Genomic DNA, 678 nt, shown 5'->3' on the forward strand with positions numbered 1-678 from the left:
ACGGTCTCGCGACCGTTCCTTGGAAAAGTTTCAGTAGGATAGAGGATGGAGAAGCGGCGTGATACGAAACGAGCAGGAGATGGGTCGTATCTAGGACGCGTCGGCGAGCAGGTGCGGCTACCGAGATTAGCCGGAGCGGTGTATCGTGGGACGCGATGGTCGGGAAGAACGGAAGGAAAGCGAACGCGCATCGAGTAATGCCGTGCGTAAAACAATGAAAACGGGCGAGATGCCGTTACCTCGCCGTGGAAGTCGGAACGGGGATCCGTGGCAGCGTCGCTATTGGCGCTAAATGGCGCTAAATGGCGCTAAATGGCGCTTAAACGGTCCACTCGCAGCATCGATGGCCGACCTCTGACCTTTTCGAATACCTTCTCTCGAAAAGTCTCGTTTAGTCTTTTGCCAGGAATGAAGCTGCGCGCCTCGTTTTGCCTCGCTTTGCCTCGCTTTGCCTCGCTTTGCCTCGCTTTGCCTCCCGTTGCTCCGCTCGCCATGGGCACGGTCGATCGAATCGTTGTTCAAAATTCACCGCCCGATGCGCCAACGGCTATATCTCCGATAACGGCGAGTAGCGAAACGTACGAACGTAGTGGCGTCTTAACTTGCGCGTATCGGTCGACACGCGACGTTCAAAAACACCGATCGCGAAAACCTGAATGTTCGTGCCTGGAAATTTGA

The sequence above is a fragment of the Bombus impatiens genome, unplaced genomic scaffold (assembly GCF_000188095.3).
Source record: "Bombus impatiens unplaced genomic scaffold, BIMP_2.2 scf_0233, whole genome shotgun sequence".
Classification (NCBI taxonomy): Eukaryota; Metazoa; Arthropoda; class Insecta; order Hymenoptera; family Apidae; genus Bombus; species Bombus impatiens.